Source organism: Macrobrachium rosenbergii, chromosome 21 (genome assembly GCF_040412425.1).
Source record: "Macrobrachium rosenbergii isolate ZJJX-2024 chromosome 21, ASM4041242v1, whole genome shotgun sequence".
Lineage (NCBI taxonomy): Eukaryota > Metazoa > Arthropoda > Malacostraca > Decapoda > Palaemonidae > Macrobrachium > Macrobrachium rosenbergii.
In genome coordinates this window covers 49,939,273-49,946,772 of record NC_089761.1, presented here as the reverse complement: position 1 = coordinate 49,946,772, position 7,500 = coordinate 49,939,273, and the positions used below count along the sequence as shown (strand labels likewise).

Sequence of the window (7,500 nt, the reverse complement as noted above, 5' to 3'; positions counted from 1 at the left end):
CAATCGAGTTTTCTGTACAGCGTATAATCAAGGACACCGAAAATAGAACTATCTTTCGGTGGTCTCGGTATAATGCTGTATGGGTCGCGGCCCATGAAACTCTCAGCCGGCCGTGGTGGCCTGTCCTATATAGATCCCACAAGCACGATTATGGCTAACTTTAACCTATAATAAAATAATAACTACCGAGGGCTAGAGGGCTGCAATTTGGAATGTCTGATGACTAGCGGTGGGTGATCAACATAACAATTTGCAGCCCTCTAGCCTCAGTAGTTTTTTTTTAAATCTGAGGGCGGACAGAAAAAGTGCGGACAGAAAAAAGTGCGGACGGACAAACCCGGCACAACAGTTTTCTTTTCAGAATACTAAAAATGGGCAATGGGGAAATTCAATAGCACACAAAAAAGATCTGAGCTGTGATTATATTGTACAATTGGTGAAGTAAAAAATACGACCTAAACTTTACCGTACAACGATGACCTTGAACTCATTCATTGGAAAATGAATGGTGCGAGCGTAGCTTACCCGAATGGTAGATTATTATTTCTCAATAAGTAATGTGTATGAGATACACTTTGAGAGGTACGAATAGCATTAATAGGTAATGAAGCTTAAAACAAAATGTGTGGAAAATGTAAGTTGTAAGGGGAGAAATGAACACTACTGATTGCTAGGATCAAAACAATTAACATGGTGTATGCAATAGATATTCTAAAGCACCAACGGATACATGGTACATATGTACAACAATAACTATTAATATGTACCAATAGGAGATTTTAAATCCGAAAAGTAGATTACAATGCCAATATATAAGTTGTTCAACCAAAAACATTCGTGGAAACTATTCCAAAGACATTATGAAAAACTGAACACAAACAATACCAACTCTCTCTCTCTCTCTCTCTCTCTCTCTCTCTCTCTCTCTCTCTCTCTCTCTCTCTCTCTCTCTCTCTCGTAAGACATTACGAAAAACTGAACACAAACAATACCAACTTTCTCTCTCTCTCTCTCTCTCTCTCTCTCTCATACATAATGATTTGTCATAACCCTACAGCATAACAGCTACCAGTAATTTAGCTAGGTACCATCCAAATGTCTACTTAAAAAAAAAAAAAATACTTTCTATTTGACTAATGAGATGGATGGCCCGACGGGCGTTACCTCCCCTCTCCTTTCAGGCTTTAAATACAAAGCTCAATATGACCTTCAGTTCTGGATTTAATTATTCAATTTTCTCTCCTCTCTCAGCCCATATTATTTTCCATTCATATATGGAACAATGTCTGTATGGAAACACTCCAGACAGAAAGACACAGAAACATAACACACACACACACATATATATATATATAATATATATATATATATATATATATATATATATATATATATATATATATATATATATATATATATATATATATATATATATATATATATATATATATATATATATACTCATATATATATATATATATATATATATATATATATATATATATATATATATATATATATATATATATATATATATATATATATATATATATATATATATATATATATATATATATATATATATATATATATACTATATATATATACTATATATATATATATATATATATATATATATATATATATATATATGCGTGTGTGTTTTGTGTAAAATATGAAACACAGTGAGAACTTAATCAATGACCTGTTGCCGCCCGCCCCCCGCAAAAAAGGAGTCCCTCCGAAATAAAACAAAGGAATAAGCACTGCCATATTGATTGTTTGGCTGAAGATTAACAGAAAAAGGAATCACAAAATATTCACCCATACAGCCCTTCATACGCACACACAGTCACTGAATTAAAATCGACTGGTACAGGGGTAGTAGTGGGCCATACGACATGGCCACTCTTCCCCTATGAAGTGTCAAAGACTTTGAAGGAGGCTATTGACCGTAAATGGCGGGTGAACTACCTCTGAAGCTAACGCAGTATGCTGTGAATTCAAACAACAATATCTTCGATACTCTGCTTATTCAACATTCATAAAAAAGGAAATAATGCTTTCTCTGCAACGTTTTAATCTACCAATCCGTTTATACTTTACACATTCTCGCCTAAAGAGCTTGAGGTTCCGGTTCTGTTTCCCAAGTAAGGCGGAACACTTTAGGCATATTCTGTAAAGATCCACTGCGCTACTGCTAACCTCGATGGTGTATTACATACCAACTATGGCAAAGGGCGTTGGAAAGAACTGATTATGGTAACAATTACAGAAAACCACACGGATATATATATATATATATATATATATATATATATATATATATATATATATATATATATATATATATATATATATATATATATATATATATGTGTGTGTGTGTGTGTGTGTATATGAATATTTATATGTGCGCGCGTGCGCGTAAAATCATGAAAACAGCAGCAATATTTGAGCAGACTGACAGGGCAAACCCAAACTACAGGGACATTACATACCAACCGTCCCACAGCTGAGGCCAGGATACCTTCGTTCTACAGTGTATACATATATAGTAATGGGCCAATGGTGAGAAAGACAAGTCCGGGATGGACGAAGATAAGTCTACAGAGGATTTTATTATCCACTGACTATCTTTGTACGCAGAAAAATATTAGAATAGACTGCATTTTATATATATATATATATATAAATATTATACATGTGTGTGTATGTATGTTGTGCATATACATACTTATATGCACAACATACATACATACATACATACATACATTATATACACATGTACAGTATATATATGTATATATATAATACATATACATATTTACAGACACATAGATAGATATGCCTTGTGAATACATCCTTCGCATGTAAGAACAGAGTTCAACTCCCTGGCGAAGAGGGATTAATGTGAATATATTCCGCTGAAATCCATTGTGCTTTCCTTTAACTAAGCAGTGAATCAGCTATCTTGTGCATTGCCGTACAGAGTTTAAAAGTTTCTAGTGATTGGGAGAAGGCGGCCACAGTCTAATATTTTGGACGGTATCAGGCCCCTATGGTATCCCTGGTAATTTTATAAAACTATTGGAAACCATCCACGGAGGCAAATGCAAAGTTACTGTTGATGAGTCTTGTCGAGTGAACTTGCACTGAAATAGTGCGTTTTACTAGAGAATGTCAATTCACCTTTGCAATATTTCCTTTCTCGTGAAGTTTATGATGAAGAAAGTAGTTAAAGATTTAAGAGAAGTTTTAGATTATATTAACAGTAAAAACTTGAGACTTAAAATATGCACATGATAAAGTTAAAAATTTAATCAGCAAAAGACCTAACACAGTTATAAAGCTTCCTTGATAGAATGCACATTTCTCGATAGATGGAACTTTAAATTAATCTGAAAAAGAAATAATGCGGCATGAAATAACATTAGATGGAGAGAGTAATAATGTGATTGAATCTTTTATATATCTAGATAAAACGTTATCCGATAATAGCTCGATTCAATTACAATTTCATGAACAATACAAAAAAGGAAAATCAAGCAAATGGACAGGCTGAATAAGATTTGAAAATCATCGTTTGAAACCGCATATCTAAGTAAGATATAAATTCGACTAGAACGACCAGGACTGCGATGAAACCAAAAGATTTTGTCCATATGAAAATTAAGCTCTTATGAAAAATATTCTGAGTCAGATGACAAGGTGAAACATGGTACCACACTTGAAATTATGAACGTTCCGCATGTAGCCCACATGCGATAATGATGAGAGAGAGATGGAGATGGCTTGGAAATACATTCTTACTATCAGTGATAGTGTCAGTTGGGCTCCCGTAGGCACAAGAGTTGGAACCTTCACACCCCGTAGAGTAAGAAAATAGCGAGGAGGCTAGAGACGGGTGGAGATTTGACAAATTAAGAGCACAGAAAATACTTATTGTGAGATTTTACAGAGGAATGGAATGAAATAAAAAATTTAGGCCAAAGTCCAAGCACTGGGACTTAAGTCATTCAGCACTGCAAAGGAAACTGAAGTAAAAAAGGTTTTCAAGGTATGACTGGAGGGAAACCTGGCAGTTGCACTATGAAACGATTGTCAGGAGAGGGTGGACAGTGAGATGGAATAAAGCGAATATGAACGGAGGTACAGTAAAAGGAATGAAAGAGGTTGCTCCTCGGGCCGAAGGGACGCTGTAAAGAACCTGGAGTAATGCCTACAATGCAGTGCGCGAGGTGAACTAGTGGCACTAACCATCAAAACCCCCACTACGGAAAGCACGGTGTTAGTCTAATCCTTCGGGCCAGCCCTAGGAGAGCTGTTAATCACTCACTGATCTGGTAAAACTAAGGTATACTTAACTTTTTAAAGGCAATGATGATGACAGCCAACTGTTATGGGATGAAGCTGTGGTAGAAATGGGTCTCTGCATGTCTTTTTGGAAAATGTTGTTTAAAACATACTTTTTTACAAATTGGTTAGGGCCAATTTATTGCTTAGGTCAACAGAGGCACAATGGGCATACCCATCTGCCCATTCTTGCCTCGAGTTAGAGCTTGGGTTCTCTCGCATGATAAGCATAGATGTTACCAATCACAGGAGGTTCACTAATATACCTATGTATATGTATGTGTATATACATGTATATATGCATGTATATATATATACATATATACATACAAATATATTAATGGATCTAATGTGACTCATGCACTGCAGATCTAGGATTACCATGCAAGAGCACCCAAGCTCAAACTCTAGGCAACAATGGGCAGATGGCTAAGCTCTATCTGAAGCCCACTGTGCCTCTATTGACCTAATCACTGAATTGGCCACCAGGCATATAGTCCAAGTAGTATATGATAACTAGGTTGAAAGAAAATATATTGTAAACAACTTCCTCCAAAAAGATGTGCTGGACCCAAGTAGGCTAACACCTAGATCACAATTACCTATGCACCATTTTCCCTCGTGAATTGTTTCCGTCAATGATATCTGGATGGTACTGCAAGGTCACTTCTGCTGCAGTTTCAACCCAAAACAGTTAACTGGCATCTTCATCACTGCCTTTAACGCCGTGAGGTGCGAGGAGCCTCTGTAAAATCCTTTGTTTGTATATAATATAATTATATAATTATTTATACAGTATACATGTGTATATATGTATACATATGTTTATATATATACATATCAAGGGCTTAACTCCAGAACAAGCTAGAATGCATTGATCACATTCCATTAAATACCAGTGTGCCTCCTTTGACTAAGTAGCCGACTTGGGTATTTGGTGGCTACTTGTCAACTGTAGGTGGCAACCAGGGTGGAGGAGGGCACTTCATCTAAGTAGTCTTACTAGTAAATATAAGGATAAAAAACAAGATTATATTCAGCACACACAATCAGTTTATGCGTATATAAATGTGTAAGTATACAGATACAAGATGTTGAAATATATGAATATAATAAAAACACAACCTCCTCCATCCTGCCTCTTAAGTAGACGAATCGATTCATATTTTCTTCTCCGCTCTATCGGAGTCATCTCACTCCATCAGTCACCTTCTATACACAACCTATTCCATCATAATATCGATCAGGCAGACGAAAAAATAACGTTCAACACAGCTGGAGTAAAGATTAAAAAGTAGTGAAGGAAAGAGAGACCGGCACAGCAGAAAACGTTGAAGAGATATGTGCCGAAGCGGCAGAGGCACAGTACAACCTTGTCGAAAGGTTTAGGAATAAGAGAATGGATCTGTTAGACGACAATCAATTAGTGTGAAACCGCATGGCAGAGTTGACGGTTCCAAGAGGAGAGGACTTGATTAAGGGCGAATGGGAACCGAAGACAAGAGGGGCAAAGCACTGTACATCTTTAGTGAAGGAAAGGCCGGATAACTACCTTTTCACAGGATAACATGAGGGAAAGTTTCTGGTCTCTTCTCAATATAAATTCTCTCCACCGCCGAAACTTAAAAAGTACTTATAAATAAAACCGTAATTATTGCCACATTATCAAAACATTTAAATTTAGAACGAAAACATAAAACGAGAACCACGTCAAACAATATTTCATCTTAAGAAGGTGACACCAAAAGGAGAAAAAAAAATAGCCGTAAGGTATTAGACAATATACATACTTAAGTTGACACGGGTAACGACAGTCTGCCATTTCCCAGGTCAACCCTCCACCCAATGCCCTCCTCCCCAAACACAACATCTCCCATCACAGAATAATTGCGACAGCAGGGTTGAGAGAATCACACCGAGATGGAGCGTGGTTTGGCATAAGGTTCGGCTGAAGAGGTGTCAATAACGAGGTTGTCCATCGGGGAAAGGATAATTAGCCTAATACAGTTCGGTAAGTCGTGTACACGCGTAATCCAAAGGAAAATGATTAATACACTCAGAGAAAAATATTAATCCTATCATAGTGATACTGAAAAATCACCTTTAATGATGGCGAATCGACATAAAGGCATGTTAGACGAAATATTAACAAAGAATATTGGTTGTCAGTAAATTAAACGTCGGCAAAGTCAGGTAATAAAACATGTGATACAACCCTAAAACTATGATCCATGACTGCTAATGTCACCATGAGGAAAAGCATCCAACAAATGTGAGAGAGAGAGAGAGAGAGAGAGAGAGAGAGAGAGAGAGAGAGCCAGCAAGTACAGGATTCTTATCTCATACTTCCATTATAGTATTTTTCTAGAATAAAGGAAGGAGGGTAATTCGAGGGCGATTTCACGAGCCTGTAATCCTGCAATTCTCTTGGGGATAAAACGGCTGATGCTGTGTATAGCAGGAACTGCTTAAAGATCCTGCACACGTATCCCGTAGTGCTTCAGTACTCGCCAACCCCTCTAGATGGCAGCACGTTCTGGACAGAAAAACAAACTGCTTTTCCAGATAACACGAATTCATTGCGCCACATCGTATTCCTGCTGCGTTTATGCTGCGTAAGCTTTGATCCATCTACGTCATTACGCCTTCTCTCACTCTCTCTCCCTATCTCTCTCTCTCTCTCTCTCTCCGTCGCTCCTTTCTATGGAGTGAAGAGGCGGGGTTGCCCTTTCCTCATTCCCTTTCCCCCTTCTCTCTCTCTCTCTCTCTCTCTCTCTCTCTCTCTCTCTCTCTCTGGCTTTGTAAGACTTCCTCCTCCAAATCGTTAGGAGGAACTTGCAAAGTCGGTGCTCCATCAGTGGAAAATGTGTTTGCTTTTGTTGTTCAGTGAGGGAGGCGCTGGGCTTATACATTTTTATCTTTTCTAACCACTACCCCTCCCCCCACAAACCCCTTTTCCTTCTCTCTGACTTTCCTACGAATGGTGAATGTTATCCGAGGCAGTGTTTGCCGAGGAACCTTTTCACATTTCGGCTGGAGTTTTGTGGGCTGCACTGCATTGTTGTCCGTGTGGTATTTCCTCTTTAACCCTGCTGGCACAAATGTTTAAGCCAGACGCCCGCTGATACTGAGACCATGTCTCTC

At 37.6% G+C, this 7,500-nt stretch overlaps 1 protein-coding gene across 3 annotated transcripts in view; it reads right to left on the bottom strand.

Annotated features, from left to right (window-relative positions):
• nAChRbeta2 (nicotinic acetylcholine receptor beta2) overlaps positions 1-7,500 on the bottom strand; it is a 653,562-nt gene that overhangs the window by 645,206 nt on the left and 856 nt on the right. The window lies entirely within an intron of this gene.